Genomic DNA, 17,484 nt, shown 5'->3' with positions numbered 1-17,484 from the left:
ATCCTTCATCTTTTCATTATTAATTCTTTTCCTCAATATAGGTCACTTGAGTCTAAATTACTCAGTTACAGATAAAATATAGCTCTCCACTGGTGGGACATATTTTTATCCCAACATTCAAAGAGTTGCCTTTTCCTCGTGTCAAGTGTTAATGGGGTGACGTTCCTAACTCTTCGGGAGGACATCATAATTTAGAGCTCTATGCTCCCTTTGGGAATTAGACAGAACTTCCATGAACATAAAAAGAGAATTATGTGACTTAGAGGAGGCAAGATCACACCCTTTAGCTTAATCTAATGATGCAAATTGAAACATCTACACAATGTGGACGTCTCCTCTGAAACCAGACCACCACATATGGAAAAATCATTATAACACTCACAACTGTTGCCTACACCCCAAAGTGTGCAGGACAAATTAGAATAAGCCCTCCATTCCAATAGTATGCTGGAACCTCAGGGACCTCCCTCAGTTTTTATTGTACTTATGACTTTTATTTCTTCTGTGGTGCTGGTGACTGAACTCCAGGTCTCAAACAAACTAGCTAGGCAAGTGCTCTGACACTGAACTATCCTGTACCCCTGTTCTTTATTCCAACTAACAGTTTCCTTTACTTTTAATAAGGAAAATCCACTTTATCAGAGTATCAAGGTCCTTAAGTGATAAACACACTATAATTGAATTTATGGTTACTTACAAAAGGGCCCTATAAAGCATCTACCTCTAAACCTGACCTGACTATATTACCACACATATGGATTATTTTTATCCATTTTTCAAGATTTATATGTAAGTTATACATCTATCAGGTATTGAGCAAAGACCACAGCATTAAACAATGCTGATGCAAATTAATTAATATAAATTACTGAACATCAAGTGCTTATTCAAGTGGCATATTGTAGATAATATTCACAATTTTTAACATTTAATAATTGATATTTTCCTACTAGTATGTTATATAAATTTTTAAATGCTCTTTATCCATATCATCTGTAAGAAGTGAATAACACCAAACACAGTCCACAGTTAAATGTGTAAAGTTGCTTAAGCACTGTGTAACAAATGGTTCATCCAGACCTAGAAACTTTTTTTGAACTGGGTGATAGATCAACCAGGAAAGTGGTTGCAGTCTCTTAGAACTTATGTTATGTATGAAAGAAAGAAAGAAAGAAAGAAAGAAAGAAAGAAAGAAAGAAAGAAAGAAAGAAGGGAGGGAAGGATGGAGGGAGGGGAGAAGGGAGGGAAGGATGGAGGGAGGGGAGGAAGGGAGGTAGGGAGGGATGGAGGGAGGGAGGGAGGAAGGGAGGGAGGGAGGGAGAAAGGGAGGGAGGGAGGGAGGGAGGGAGGGAGGAAGAAAGAAAGAAAACAAGGAAGGAAGAAAACAAGCAAGCAAGCAATAGCTGGGATAATGGCACACACATGGAATCCCAGTCCTAGTGCCCAACAGGTAGAAACAGGTTGATCCCTTGGTCTTCCTGGCCTGCCAGCCCAAACTGCTCCAAGCTAGTGAGAAACTTTAGTGGTTCAGAGTAGTTATCTGAGAGCCCAGGGAGGGGGCGATAGCTCTGCAGTCAAAAGCACCTGCTGCTCAATTATGAAGAGCAGGGTTCAGATCCCAGTCCATGTAACAAGCTGAGCATTCCACAAATGCCTCTAACTTAAATAGCTCTGAGGGATTCAGAGATCTGGTACCTTTCCCAGGCCCAGGTAAACACACCTCTGTCTATACTCACACACACATACGCACATAAATACCATAATTATTTAAAGATGACACAAAACAAGGTGAGCCAGTGTCTGAGGAATTGGAAAGCCAGGGTTGATCTTTGCCACCACATGCATGCATACCTTTGTACACGTGCATGAGTGACCCTCCCCCCACCACACACACACACACACACACACACACACACACACACAGAGAGAGAGAGAGAGAGAGAGAGAGAGAGAGAGAGAGAGTGAGAGAGTGAGAGAGAGAGAGAGAGAAAGAGAGAAATTTTTTCTTTAAGTAAATCCATATGTGAGGTGCTACTGGGGGTGAGGTTAAATAAGGTTCCAGATGGTAATCAGAGGCATTGAAATGCACAAAGGTCACCAGTGAATATATTTTCTTCTTAGGATGCATGCACACTGATGACGTACTCTTATTTTAGGCATTATTTCAGCAAAGTCATTTCATTTCCTGGAACATCACAAACTATAAAGAGGAGAATAACAGTGGAAGTTCACTTTTAACAAGAAGGAATATCTAACACTGGAGGGAGGGACCAGAAATAACAGACCGTTTGATAAAAGTATTCAAAGGTGCTAGCCCTCCTTTTGATCAGTAAGCATGCCTCGCCTCATCCTTACTCTCCATGCGGAAAAAAAAAAAATCAGAAACACAACCCCAGCTATCATACACACAGGCTTCAAATCCTACTCAGAAAGCTATTGCCAATGGCAATGAAAGCTATTATTTATTGCACAGAAGTTTCCGTTCTGACTAAACTTGTTATTGTTAAGGTTCTGTCCAAAGAAGAGACAGCTATACTTAGCTAAGCAAGGCTCCCTTGAGGACTTTGAAGCCCCAGTGTGATATGGGAAAGCTGGTACTTTTCATGCTTTACCTATGAACTATGCTAAACTGATCTCACTGACACACACTTGGCCCTCTTCTAGGAAAGCTACCACTTAATGAAGATTATGGACTTGGAATGAATAACCTTGTTGTACATGTTAGTGGAACCCCTGATCCATTTGATTTTTAAAAATTTATTCATCAATAATTAATGACTAGTACTAGAAATTCTGGCCACATATGTCTCAGATACCCCTCTTTCTCCATCTAAACACATTTTCAACAAGGAAAGAGTGATAGTAATAAGAGCTAAGGGTCAAATATTGTGGCTTTGTTTGGGTCTAGAGAGACGACTCCAGATCAGAAGTGCTTGAACTGAATTCAGATTCCAGCACCCATATCAGGTAGCCCACATATTCCTTTAACTCCAGCTCCAAGAGATTTTGTGACTTCTGGTCTCTGTAAGAACACACACTCAGAAACACACACACACATAAATAAATAAATAAATAAATAAATAAATAAATAAATAAATAAATAATAAAGAGAGCCGGGCGTGGTGGCACATACCTTTAATCCCAGCACTCAGGAGGCAGAGGCAGGTGGATTTGTAAGTTGAAGGCCAACCTGGTCTACGAAGCGAGTTTCAGGACAGCTAAGGCTATACAGAGAAACCCTGTCTCGAAAAACCAATAATAACAACAACAACAACAACAATAATAATAATAATAATAATAATAATGAAATATTACTTCACTTAGTCATTGATTAACCAAACAGCTATAATTATCAGCCTTATTTTAGAGAAAATGAACAGAGAGATTCAGAAACTTGTGGCAAAACCGAATTCTTAGAGGAAACAAGGTTATCTGCATGCTCTCGGATACAATTGTTTTAATTTTACTTACTTTACATATACAGATGTTTTGCTTGCATGTATGTGTACCATGTGCATTCAATGCCTATAGAGTCTCTGATCCCTTAGGACTTCAGTTGCAGAGTGTTGTGAGCTGCATTGACACATGGTTGCTGAGAATCAAACCCACGTCCTCTGGAAGAACAGCCAGTGCTTATAACCAATGGGCTTGTAACCAGCTCAGAGACAATTTTTAAAGCGTCCATAAGTAAAATTCTGTCATCATCATGGGTTCCCAGTACCCTAGATTAAGAGTCATCACCACAGGGTAACCAAATTTACATAAATATTTAAGTCATCCCCCAAACTGTCAAAGTTTAGATACAAAGGAATCCATTGTCTTGGATGCCAGAAATTTCTGATCATTATATGTGCAGTAGCCTAAGAGTATTTTTTTTTAAAGCTGAGTTTCTCACAATATTCAAAATTGTCTATCAGAGTAGAATCAAAATTTAAATCTCCAATAAATAAGAAAATAAAGTCAGCCACAGCTTAAAATAGTTTTGTGCATAAAGAATATTGGTTGCCTAAAACTAGTGTTTCAGACAGAAAGTTTTTGTTCATAAATGGCAGAAACTCAATTATAATAGTATTAGCCATAAGGATGCTAAGAAGATGAAGCACAGGTCCATCTTTTCCCAGATGCACAGGGCATTGGGCTCTCCTAGCTTTGCCCTCCCTTCCCTGCTATAAGGACTTTTCCTTGGGTTGATGCTTCCATAAACACAGAAGAGAGCAAGATTCTCAACATTCACCTTTATTGTTAAGCAGCTTTCTTGTATCTCTTCCTTTATTGTCAAAGAATTTAATAACCCATACCATATGTTTTGATTATATTTATCTACCAGGTCCTTCCCTTCTGATTCCTGAACCCCCATTTTCCACCCCCATTATTCTCATCCAAATTTGTGTATTCTTTTTGGTTTTAAACCCAGAATCCACTTAGTACTGCCTAAGTGGCTGTGCGTGTCAGTCTATCTACAGTAGCATAGGTACCGTCTATTGGAGTCATATCCCTGAAGAAAACTGATTCTTCCTTCTATATCAGACATCAACTGCCAATAACTCCTCATGTAGAGGGTAGGACTTTGCAACCCCTTCCCTTAACTGTCTTGAGATTTAGCTGGCTTAATCTTGGATAGGCCATATGTAGTCACTGTGAGTTCACATGTACAACAGACCTGTAATGTCTAAAAAAAATCATATTTGATGTATTCATCCACTGTTTCTGTCTCTTCGAATTTTTCTGCCCCATTTTCCATAAGGAAAATGCAGAAGAGAGGTGCAGAAGGAAAACTCACTCAGAAGAAGCTAAGGCTCCTACTTTGAAAATACTTGCCTTCTTCATCACCGTGTGTCATCCAGTGTTTGTTTGTGGCCCCACCTCACATCACAGGTACTCTATTTATTCTGGACGTATGCCCACGACTTGCCTTTCTTATCCCCTCTTCTTCTCCTAGGAGCATTTCTCAGGTTGCTTTGTTCGCTTCTCCTTTGCTCCATGGATACCAGAAGAAGGTGTCAAATCAGCTGGAACTGTGTTAAACAGGTAAGTTACAGGCTGGCTGAGGTGGGTTCTTGTCAATCTACTGAAAGAACAGTAAGAACTAATTTCTAGTCAATCTCACCAGGCTTGTATTTAGTTTTATTTGTAAAATAATTTCACTAATCATGGCATATTTGCCTACCAGGTTTTTTGGTTTGGTTTGGTTTTTTGGCTTTTGTTTCTTTGTTTTTTATTCTGTGTGTGTTTTTTAATTTTAATGTTTAATTCTTTAGACTGTTGAATCATTAAGTCCATCGATCTGTTAAGATTTTACATTCAAGTTATACTTTTTACAGCCTGTGTGACTTTATGGCTGTGTCTGTGCATTTTCTTTTAAATTTCCAGTTGTGTTTGAGTCTCAAATTCACACCAGCTGAATTGTGGGTAACTAAGCACATGCTTCTTAAAAATGCAACAAAGTCTTAGCCTGACCAGAAGCAGTTCAGAATTTTAGAGTTCTTAAAGAGTCCTAGTTGACTCCTAGCTTCCAGTTCATTTTGCTCTGGGGCATCTACTCAATGCATATGTAATGTGTATTCAGCTAGGGATTTGCAGACAGTTCATATTCAGATTTTGACTGCAGAATATCTATCACTTTCACATTTCCAAACTATCTGCCTGAGGAGTCCAGCTTTACCACTCCTTGGCTGACATCTGTTCTTTCAAGCTAGTGATGAAAGTTTGAGTGATTAGCAGAAATTGTAATACACAATAGCCACTGGTGTGTAGGTTGTCAGACATAATTACTTACTTTATAAATTATTGAAATATATATAAATTCCTATGGGGTCATAAGAAGTAATAACAGAGATTCAACACATATACTTTACTTAATTTCCCAATGCTCACATTTTGGAAAACAACTCACTATATAGGACCAATAAAATTATGATCTAGGTAGCATTTTACCAATTCACTCATTTGCATGTCCACCAATATTTATGTATGTATGCGATAAAATTTTGTCTAACAATAAAGTCCATCCATAGTTCCTTCACCATAAGGATGCCCTTGATTTTCCTACTAACACATTCATTCCCCTCTCTTCCAATCACCCATGTAACCCCATGAAAAGCCATAGTTCCTAACCATGATTCCATTGCTATCATTTCTGTCATTTCATATAATATCCTGCATTTCAAGATATTGCACAAATAGACTTATGTGACATATTACCATGTAGTATTAACGTTCAGGAATTTATCAAAGTTGTAACATTCATTCATACATACATACATACATAAATACATACAAATATATTTTAATCTATTAAAAACATCTTTTATTCTTCTTTCCTATATTATAGACCACAATTTCCCCTGCCTTCACTCTTCCTAGTCCTCTCTCCTCAGATCCACTCCTCCTTTTTTTTTAAATGGAGAACTTTCAGGGATATCCACTGAACATGGCCTAAAAAGATGTGCTAAGACTGTGCACAAGCCCTCATATCAATGCTAGACAAGGCCACCTAGTATGAGAAAGAGGGTTCCCAAGTGCAGGCAAAAGAGTCAGAGACAGCCCTTATTCCCACTATTGGGAGTCCAACAGGAACACCAAGATACACAACCAAAAGGCATATGCAGAGGACCCAAGTCAGACCCACACAGGGTCAGTCTGTGGTTGTTACTTCAGTCTCTGCAAATCCCTATGAGCCCTGCTCAACTGATCACATGAGCATGTTCTCCTGGTGTCCTTGAATCCCCTGGCTCTTAGAATCTTTCCTTCCCTTCTTCTGCATGATTCTTCTGGCTCTGTCTAAGGGTCTGGCTATGAGTCTCTGCATCTGCTCTTACTAGCTGCTAGGTAATACCTCTGTGATAACAACTGGACTAGAGCCTGGTGTATGAGTATAGCAGAGGAATATCATTAGAAATCATTTCATTGCCTTTTTTTTTGCCAGTCATCTTAAGTTCTATCATGGGTCTCTGGGTTTTACTCTTAACATTGAATTATATTCTATAAAATAAATAAATCACATTTGTATGGTCATTCTTTTATTGAATCAAGTTATTATACAGTTGTATGCAGTTTAATTTTTTTGTTTGGTTTGCTATTTTGTTTACTTATTTATTGGTAAAGATAGATTTTTCTGCTCTGAAATGAATACCCAAGAAAGGAGTCTTGAGGCTTTCTGATAGCTGAATGCTTGACTTTCAGTTTTAAAAGAAAAAGATGAAACTGTTTTGCCAGGAGACTAGCTGTTTTGTCTCTCAGGGTTACCAGAGCTACATTTCCCCCAGAGCAGAAACACTATTTGCTGTTATTACAATTCTTTTCTAACTTGTATCTCATTGTGGCTTTAACCTGCATTTTCTTCAAGGGTACATGCTCTAGAGAACACACAAATACTCCTCAAACAACTTCAGCAAACAATTGCTCAGAAATTGGCCAAGGAACATGGAAAGACATTTCATTGAACACAATATGAGTGACAATTTCTAGACATCAATCTTTTCAAAGGTTCTTTTCAGAACTACAAAACATTCTTAACACTCTTACATGTTCTCTCTTTTTTTTAATTGTTTCTGTTTATGTGTATATGTGTGTCTCTGTGTGCACGTGTGTATGTCTGTGCAAATGTCCATGGGGGACAGAAGAAGGCACTGGGTCCCCAGGAGCTTGAGTTTACTGATAATCGTGTACTGCCCAACATGTGTGCTGCTAACTGAACTTAGATCCTTTGAAAGATCAGCAAGCACTCTTAACTACCAAACCTGCTAAACAGCATTTTCTACAGTTATTTTTATTATTTAGATGAAGACCTTCAAATTATATGATAAGATACTTATAGCATAAGAATAATGTAAAATGTAATGCTGTGATAAGTCTCAATAGTGCAGTATTAGAAACCTCAATTGTATGTAATGACTATAAATCAATACACTAGCAGATAGAATAGTTGTCTTTGATAATAATAAGTACGTTTTGTTTATTCTAGATTCTATTGTAATGTGGGTGGTTAGAAATTTATCTTCTGAAATTACTGTTATTTTACTATCATAATAGAATATAATTTAATTATCAAAATGTGTTTTTTAAAGATACTAATAAAATTTTTAAATTGAATGTTTTAGTTACAGCAATGCATATATAGTCCCTGCACTCTTTGATAAGTTAATATATTTCTCTAGCTTTCCAAAAGTCAAAAGATAAGGATAGCTTTTAACTTTATCATATAAAGCAATATAGGTGATGATTTCTATTATATTTGGCAGTACTATCAAGAAATGATATGCATAAAAATATTGTTAACTATAGAAGTCACTCATGAATAATTTGAGTAATTTTAAGCCATATTCTACAAAAATTATGGCTAGTCTTCTAAAATTTTAGAATTAGTAATAGTTAAGAAGACAATGAAGTTCTAAAGATATTTGCAACAAATTCTAGCAAATGCAGTTTTATAATGAGCATACTACTAGATTTCATGAGATGGGTCAATCCCAGTGAAATAACACCACATGTCCAAACTAACCACAATGCAATAAAGCTTGAAATCAGTACCAAAAGAGTCTCTGGAAATTACATAAATTCATAGAGATTAAATAACACTACTGAATGGTGAACAGATCAAAGAAGAAATCAAGAAAAAAATCATGAAAGTAAACAAAAATGAAAACACAAAAAACATCCAAGACACAATAAAACCTAGTCCTCAGAGGGAAATTTATGGTGCAAAGTGGGTACACTAAAAATCAAGAAAGTAAAAATAAGTGAACTACTCATGCAACTTAGAGTGACTGGAAAACAATAAAAAACAAAACAAAACTAAAATCCAGTAAATGGGAAGAAATAATAAAAACCATGGCAAAATTTATGAGATAGAAAAACATTTTTTACCACCAACAAAAACAGTACCAAGAGCTATAAATCTAAGAGCTGATACTTTGAAAAGATGAACAAGATCATTAGACTCTTATCCAAATTAACCAAAAGAAAAAAAGAGGAGCTACAAATAAACAAAATGATATATGTTCAGGGAAATTATAACAGACACCAAAGAAATTCAGAATATTATCAGAGAATAATTAAAAAATACTCTATTAAGTTAGAAAACCTTTTTAAAAAGCTACCAAATTTTTAGACTCATATGAACCACCAAATTTAAACCAAACAGAGATCAACAACTTAAACAGACCATAATAAATAGTTTAAAACAGAAATCAGAAGCCTTCTGGTTAAATAAAAATATCAAATCCAGATGGATTCACAGCCGAATTCAACTTTCAAAATATTACTGAAACAAACGTTTCTTAAATATTTAAACACAATAGAAACAGAAGGAGTGTACATCCAAATTCTTCTAAAAAGTCAGTATCGTGCCAATACCAAACACCACATAAAGACATTACAAAAAGGGGAAACAATAGGCTAATCCCCTCGATGAACAACAATACAAAAATTTAAAATAAAATACTGGCAAACTGTATGGCAGCATATATCAAAGAGATCGCAGAGAGGCTACTTCTGTTCCCCATTTCAGTCCTGCTTCATTTTGTTCAGCTCAAAGCCCTATGGGTGCTTTTTAGGTACTGCCACCTTATATTAGGCCCTCAGCATCCCTCTGAGAATTCAGTTGTCATTTGAGATCCAGAAGCAGTCCATACAAACACAGGTAATCAAAAGGGATCTGAAAAACCCTGCAAAATATGCAAAATTACAGGAATTAATATACATCATTTTAATAATCACTCTGATTATCAATATCTGCAACTCTCTAATGAAAATATAAACTAACATTATATTAGAAAATAGGATCCATCTTCATGCTGTCTACAAGAAACACACTCCACCATCAATGATAGAAATCATCTTTGGGTAATAAGATGGAAAAAGGTAGTTGAAGAAAGTGGAACTAAGAAACAAGACAATAGCTGTCTCCTATGAGACTATGCCAGTGCCTGGCAAATACAGAAGTGGATGCTCACAGTCATCTATTGAATGGGACACAGGGTACCCAATGAAGGATCTAGATAAAGTACCCAAGGAGCTGAAGGAGTCTGCAACCATATAGGAGGAACAACAACATGAACTAACCAGTGTCCCCTAGAGCTCATGTCTCTAGCTGCATATGTAGCAGAGGATGGTCTAGTAGGCCATCAATGGGAGGAGAAGCCCTTGGTCTTACAAAGATTATATGCCCCAGTATAGAGGAATGCCAGGGCCAGGGAACGGGAGTAGGTGGGTTGGGGAGCAGGAGGAGGGGGAGGCTATAGTGGGTTTTCAGAGAGGAAACTAGGAAAGGGCATTTGAAATGTAAATAAAGAAAATATCTAATAATAATAGTCTAGAAAAAGACTGGGCAGGGTGGCACATGCCTTTAATCCCAGCACTTGAGAGGTAGAAGCAGGCAGATTTCGGAGTTTGAGGCCAGCCTGGTCCACAGAGTGAGTTCCAGGACAGCCAGGGCTACACAGAGAAACCCTGTCTCAAAAAAACAAAAAAACAAAAACAAAACAAAAAAAAAAAACAAAAACAAAAACAAAAACAAACCACAAAAGAAAGAACAAAAGAAAAGAAAAAAGAAACAAGACAATGTAAATATTCTAGTATCTAACCAAATATGCTTCAAACCAATATTAACCAGAAGAGATAAGAAGGAAAACTTCATTAAAGGTAAAAGTCACCACAGAATATTACAGTTCTAAATATATATCCACATCCAACCATTACCACCAAGGAGTTGGGGACTGTGATGAGATTGCTGGGGCAGAACCCCACTGAGGTGGAACTGCAGGACATGATTAATGAGGTGGATGCTGATGGCAATGGGACCATTGACTTCCCAGAGTTCTTGACCATGATGGCCAGAAAGATGAAGGATACAGACAGCAAGGAGGAGATACGAGAGGCCTTCCGTGTCTTTGACAAGGATGGGAATAGCTATATCAATGCTGCCAAGCTGCGTCATGTCATGACGAACCTGGGGGAGAAGCTGGCAGATGAGGAAGTGGATGAGATGATCCGAGAGGCCAACATTGATGGAGATGGCCAGGTCAATTATGAAGAGTTTGTACAGATGATGACTGCGAAGTGAAGGCCCGGGCAGCTGGCCATGCCCATTCTCCTGATCTCTTCTCGCGCTCTCCTCTCTTCAGCACTCCCCTGCGTAACCGGTTCTAGCAAACAGCAATTGATTGACTGAGAATCTGATAAAGCACCAAAAGATTTATCCCCCCCCCCCAAAAAAAAAAGATAACAATTCTGTAGGTAAAAACCTAGATTGTCCTCCAAATCCGTGAAAATGGATGATAGCATCCATCAATAGGCAGTCCATCAAGAAAAAAAATGAAGGGAGAAAGTCTAGAGTAAAATAATATAAAAAGGGCCTAATAGATGTTTACAGAATATTCCATCAAACACTAATGAGTATAGATTCGTTTCAGTAGTCCATGAAATTCCTTCAAAATCAACAGAACTCAAGAAGTTAGAATCCATAGAATCAAATAAAAAACAGGGTACAGAGCTAAACAAAGAATTCTCAACTGAGGAATATCAAATGGCTGAGAAGCACCTAAAGAAATATTCAGCATCCTTAGTCATCAGGGAAATGAAAATCAAAACAACCCTGAGGTTTCACCTCACACCAGTCAAAATGGAGGAGTTAGGTGACAGCAGGTGCTGGCGAGGATGTGGAGAAAGAGTGTCACTTCTACATTGTTGGTGGGATTGCAAGCTGGTACAACCACTCTGGAAATCAGTCTGGCACTTCCTAAGAAAATTGGAGATAGTACTACCTGAGGACCAGCTATACCACTCCTGGGCATATACCCAAAAGATTCTCCAACAAGGACACATGCTCCACTATGTTCATAGCAGCCTTATTTATAATAGCCAGAAGTTAGAAAGAACCCAGATGTACTTCAGCAGAGGAATGGATACAGAAAATGTGGTACATTTGCACAATGGAGTACTACTCGGCTATTAAAAATGATGAATTCATAAAATTCTTAGGCAAATGGATGGAACTAGAAAATATCATCCTGAGTGAGGTAACCCAACCAGAAAAGAATATACATGGTATGCACTCACTGACAAGTGGATATTAGCCCAAAATCTTGGAATACCCACATTACAATTTACAGACCACATGAAGCTCAAAAAGATCAAAGTGCAGATGCTTCAGTCCTTCTTAGAAGGAGAACAAAATACTCGCGGGAGCAAATATGGAGACAAAGTGCAGAGCAGAGACTGAAGGAAAGGCCATCCAGAGGCTGTATATGCAGGAACACCATCATAGAAGCAGGGGGAGGGGGAGGGGATAGGGGGTTTCTGGAGGGGAAACCAGGAAAGGGGATAATAGGGGACAGCTCTATGTCAAAGCATGAAACTGGATTTTATCTTTTACCCTGTGTAAAACTCAACTTTAAATGGATCAAAAGCCTCAACAGAAATGCTGAGAGAGGAGGGAAGTAGGGAGTACACTTATACTCGCTGGCTTTGAAAGGACTTTGTAAATGTACTCTGCTAGTTGGGGTACTACAGACCAACAATTAACAATGGAACCTCAGGCTGGAGAGATGGCTCAGAGGTTAAGAGCACTGACGGCTCTTTCAGATAGAGGTCCTGAGTTCAATTCCCGGCAACACCAAGACCTCACACCATCTATAGTGAAATCCAATGTCCTTTTCTGGTGTGTCTAAAGACAGCAACATGGTACTTACATATATAAAATAAATAAACAAAGAAAAAAATCATTTAAGTGAAGAGACAGCTTATAGAGTGGAAAGAAATATTTATCAGACTTACATCTGGCAGAGAGTATCTAGAATATACAAACAATTAAGGAAAAAGAGAAAAAGGAAGAAAAAGAAAGAAAGATAAATTGATATTAGCTATGGACTTGCTGTAAACTGCCTTTATTATGTTTAGGTATGTCCCTTGTATCCTAATCTCTCCAGGACATTTTATCATGAAGGGGTACTGGATTTTGTCACAGGCCTTTTCTGCATCTACTAAGATTATCATGTGGTTTTTTTTGTTTGTTTGTTTATATGGTGGATTATATTTATTGATTTTTTTGTATATTTAAAAGAATCTCTGCATCTATAGGATGAAGTGTATTTGATCATGGTGGATGACCTTTTCAATGTGTTTTTAGATTTGGTTTGCAAGTATTTTGAGTATTTTTACATGTATGTTCATATGGGAAATTGGCATGTAATTCTCTTTGTTGAATCTTTATATGATTTGAGTATCAGTGTAACTGTGGCTTCATAAAAATAAATTGGGAAATGTTCCTTCTGTTTCTATTTAGTGGAATAATTTGAGGAGTATTGGCTCTAACTCTTCTTTTAAAATCTGCAGAGTGGATCCAGATGGAAGATGAGGTGGGGACAGAAACTGTGAGGGGAAACTATAAATATATTGCATGAGAAAAGAATCTATTTTCAATAAAATAGGAAAAATTTACTTTTCATTTATAAAGTTCAAATAAAAAGATATTTTAAATTATGCTTAAAATACAAACATGTAGAAAACAAGCAACACAGTTTTAAAATGGAGTATAGAACTAAGCATGGTTTTCAAAAATGAAATGCAGGCTGAGAAATATTTTTAGACATCAAAGAAATGCAAATTAGAACTACTTTGAAATTTCATCTGACCCTCGTCAGAATTACTAAGATCAAAAATACAAATAATTACAAACACTGGTATGAATATGATAAACAGGAAATCTTTAGTCACTGTTGGAAGGACTACATCCTCATGTGGCCACTACAGAAATCAGTGCTATAGTTCCTCCAAAAACTAGAAACAGACCTGCCATCATTCTTGGGCATATAGCCAAAGGATTCTATAGCCCATTATAGAGCTACCTGCTCATTCATATTAATTGCTGCTCAGAGTAGCCAGAAAGTGGAAACATCAGTGGGAAGGAATTCGTGCCTGGTAGTGTACACCTAAGCAGCTACCTGGAGAAGTTGTAAGTCTTAGAGGAGAACCTACTCAGTCGCTTTCCTAAGCCAATATACTTTTTAACTTGGGATCATTAGGCAGAAAGGTTGTAAGAGCCAGAGGACCAGCATGCCTGCTGAGAGATTGTGTCCTCTACGCAAGCAGAGAAGCAACACTCATGAAATCTGAACAATACAGTTACCTGAGGCCTGCACAATGATAACATGATAACAATGATCAACATGGCAAGATGGATAACCAACCCCTAGATGAAGAGCTACAGGTAATCAACAGCTGCTCAGAGGGAGACTCCATGTTCTTATAAGCTAAGCACCTGATAGGTTAGTGAATTCTCAGTGATCAATCCTAAACACACACAAATGTGTGTGTGTGTGTGTGTGTGTGTGTGTGTGTGTGTGTGTGTGTGTGTGTGTGAATGTGGCCATGTCTCAGTAATACAGAGATCATGAATTTGAAAAGAAGTGGGAGCAGACATGAGAAATTGAAAGGGCAAGAGAGAAATGTTGAACTGATTTAAATTCAGTATTTACATATGAAAGTCTCAAACGATTAAAAATTAAATGCATAAAATATTAGAATTAGTATACAATTAATTAAGGGGAGTATATCTGAAATATTATCCATATATGAAGGACATTTGGAGTTGGCCTCTGTGCATTTTGTTATTTTGTATGTGTTTATACAATCTGTGTGTACATGTACGCATGCATGTGTGTGGATGAAGGCCCATACACATAATGACCAGAAGACAACATGTAGTGTTGATTCTTATCTTCTACTTTGTTGGAATCAGTTCCAAAGTTTGTTTTCTGCTTTGTGCATCTAACTCTCCAGCCCACAAGCACCTCATCTTGCTATGTCCATACTGAGATTACAGACCTGTGCCTATGATGCCAGGCTAGACAGGGACTAGGACAATTCAAACTCAGGTCTTCATACTTTCACCCCAAGTGTCTTTGCCCACTGAGCTATTTCCCTACCACTTGAGTTAAAAATGTTTAAGTTTCTCATACAATAAATATATAAAGGCTAAAAGATAAACTAAAACCTGTATGGACATTTAGTCAGAAACTCACAAGATAAGCTGGGCCCTAGGCAGTCTTTCTAATTTGCTCATTCACACTGTTGAGTCAATTAGTGTAGTCTCTAAATTCAGTGCTGCAACCTGACCTAAATTAATATATCCATATAGTCTAGTTAGACTTTCAATTTTGCTTCCTTCTTTATATACAATCAAATCAGAAAATGCAGCCTATTAAATGCAGTCCTCTAGACTCATAGTTAACATATACATTATCTCAGATGTTTTTTTACTTGGAATCTATGAAACTTTATAAACACCTATAGGTAATTAAGAGGAAAGTGAAAATTATTTATGACATCATGAAGGCATTTCCATGGCCGGATGCAAAATTCTGAAATCTCCAGGTGGGAAGCGCAGACCTTTTATCTTCACCATAAAGCCATTAACATTTAAAACCTGGCAAGGCTGGTATTTCACGTAGTAAATAACTTCCAATACAAGCATCCACACATCAGTATCTGAGACTCACACTCCAGTCTGACTTAGCCATGTGTCTTGGAAGTGGCCGGATACTGACTGGTTCATAGCATTCTGTTAGGCTGCAATAAGAGCTCAGAAGAGAAACCCTCGGAGTGCAATATTCATAATTAGCATGCTGATGACTAGTGTGCCTTTAAGAGCTCATAGATTAGAAGTTCATGTCATGAATCCTGCAAACACCCCACTAACACATATGCTCCTGAAAACACAGTGGGCCATAAGTGGGGGGAGGTAAAATGGGGTAGCTTTTATAATTTATACATTATTCATTTCCCATTGGTTTTCATAACAAACAACTCTTGGCAGGAAATGAGCTGCCAAAGAAAAGTTACAGCAAAGGAATCTTGGGGCTGGAGCTAAATCAACTAATAAGGAAGTTGTTTTTTTTTTTTTTTTTTTTTTTTTTATTAGTGTTGAAGAGTCTGTTGCTACCAGATAGGGCAGTCGGCAGGATGTGGGAGAGCCGGATTTCACTGTTAGTCCACAGGGGATGAGAGTTAGAGATCTCACTCTCTGCCTCTGAAAGGCGTTTTAAGTTATTCCGCAGGAAGGGAAATTGGCAATGTGGTTAAACTATTACCTACCTCAGAAAGTCCTTCAAAGATTCCTCTGCAGCCAATACCCTCGGTGTATTTCATCTAGCAGAATGTTAGCTCCTGCTTTAGGGGACTTGTTTTAATTTGCAAACATCCCGTTGAGTACTGAGCATGTATGAGGAGTTTATGCCTGAGGAGTCTCCCCTTCATGGTACCATTTCCTTTTTTTTTTTTTTTTTTTTGACAGTGCAGCTGAGCAGGTACACATTATAGCGTGATGGAAATGCCCAGCTGACTGTTTGCAAGGAGGTACACCAGCGAGGTGCTTTCCTTCTCCCCCACCTTTTTTTTCCCAGTGGCATCAATTTAGGAAAATGCAATGTTTGGGTGTCCTGAGGGCTCTCAAGTATTACAAACACTTAGCCTGCCACTGCAGTGGTGATGTCCCCTGACCTGAAGTGAAGTCGGCTGTGAGATTCCAGCAGCAAGAAGATCTTGTAGACACGTTAACACTCATTATGTTCATTATAGTAGCATTGCTGGCTTAATACAAAGTATGTTGGTTTTGTAATAGTATTCAAAGCATCTTAGGCTATAAAGGGAAATGTGCTCCTACAGGATGTGTAATGATATCTGGGTCTTCAAAGGGATAGCGTCTGGAGATGGACGTTTGAGAATTAATTAGGTTGAGGTGAGGTCCTGTGAATAGGGAACCATGGAGAAAGGAAAGATATGAGGTTTATTCTTTCTCCTTCCCACCCCTCCCTCTTCCTCTCACCTCCTTCATCCCTAATTCCTTGCCTCTTTGCTCTCCCCTTCTGTGATTTGCCCACTCCTGCACTTCCTTCCGTCCTCTCTACCTCCTTCCTTTGTCAGGTTCAGGAAGCAGGTCACAGAAGGCTATGACTAAGGGAGTCCTCACAAAGAAGCTGACCACCTGGGAACTTGAACTTGGAATTCTAACCTCAGGGACTATGAGAAACAAATACAAGCTGTCTAAACCTTCCAGCTGGTGTCTCTATAGCAACACAAAGAAAGGTCCACATTGTGTGTGATTTGAAATCTGGGGTTACTTAGAATACATTTTCCCTTTTCTCTTTGCTTTCTTCTTTCTTTCTTTCTTTCTTTCTTTCTTTCTTTCTTTCTTTCTTTCTTTCTTTCTTTCTTTCTTTCTTTCTTTCTGCCTGCCTGCCTGCCTGCCTGCCTGCCTGCCTGCCTGCCTTCCTTCCTTCCTTCCTTCCTTCCTTCCTTCCTTCCTTCCTTTCTTTCTGTAGTACTAAGGATTGAATCCAGGGATCTTTTCATAGTAAGCAAGTGTGCTATCATCAACCTATATACACAGCCCCTTTGATATATGTTTTAATTTCGTGGCAGGATTTACTGGGTTGCACAGACTAGCCTTAATCTTGCTTTGTAGACCAGTCAAACCTTGAACTTGCA

General features: G+C 38.0%; 1 non-coding gene and 1 pseudogene across 2 annotated transcripts in view; both read left to right on the top strand.

Annotated features, from left to right (window-relative positions):
* The window catches only part of 2900060L22Rik, a 98,789-nt gene that overhangs the window by 77,362 nt on the left and 3,943 nt on the right, over positions 1 to 17,484 (top strand). Inside the window, exons 6-7 of one of the 2 annotated variants that reach the window (XR_869290.3) lie at positions 4,940 to 5,028; positions 14,022 to 14,206. This is a non-coding gene — a transcript (RIKEN cDNA 2900060L22 gene). Of the gene's footprint in view, positions 1 to 4,939; positions 5,029 to 14,021; positions 15,838 to 17,484 lie in introns of those variants that run through there. The other variant, XR_869288.3, reaches the window with a different exon arrangement.
* On the top strand, positions 10,691 to 11,064 carry Gm5881 (predicted gene 5881; annotated as a pseudogene).

The sequence above is a fragment of the Mus musculus genome, chromosome 6 (assembly GCF_000001635.26).
Source record: "Mus musculus strain C57BL/6J chromosome 6, GRCm38.p6 C57BL/6J".
NCBI classification, from domain to species: Eukaryota; Metazoa; Chordata; class Mammalia; order Rodentia; family Muridae; genus Mus; species Mus musculus.
The sequence above is the reverse complement of the archived record's forward strand: the minus strand, read 5'-3'. Positions and strand labels throughout refer to the sequence as shown.